Source organism: Bison bison, unplaced genomic scaffold (assembly GCF_000754665.1).
Source record: "Bison bison bison isolate TAMUID 2011002044 unplaced genomic scaffold, Bison_UMD1.0 scf7180017864384, whole genome shotgun sequence".
Classification (NCBI taxonomy): Eukaryota; Metazoa; Chordata; class Mammalia; order Artiodactyla; family Bovidae; genus Bison; species Bison bison.
Genome location: NW_011494956.1, coordinates 17,201,259 through 17,201,565, shown reverse-complemented (window position 1 = coordinate 17,201,565; position 307 = coordinate 17,201,259).

The window sequence follows — 307 nt, the reverse complement described above, 5'->3', positions numbered from 1 at the left end:
CGGCTCAGCTGGCGATTATCAAGCAGATGAGCGGGCTGGTGTCGCGAGGTTCAGCTGGCGATTATCAGGCAGATGAGCGGACAGGTTTCACACTGCTAAGCTGGCGATTATCAAACAGATGTGCGGGCAGGTGTCGCGTGGCTCAGCTGACGATTATCAAACAGATGAGCGGGCAGATGTCGCGCGGCTCAGCTGACGATTATCAAGCAGATGAGCGGGCAGTTGTCACGGGCCTCAGCTGGCGATTATCAACCAGATGAGCGAGCAGGTGTCATGTGGCTCAGCTGGCGATTATCAAGCAGATGAG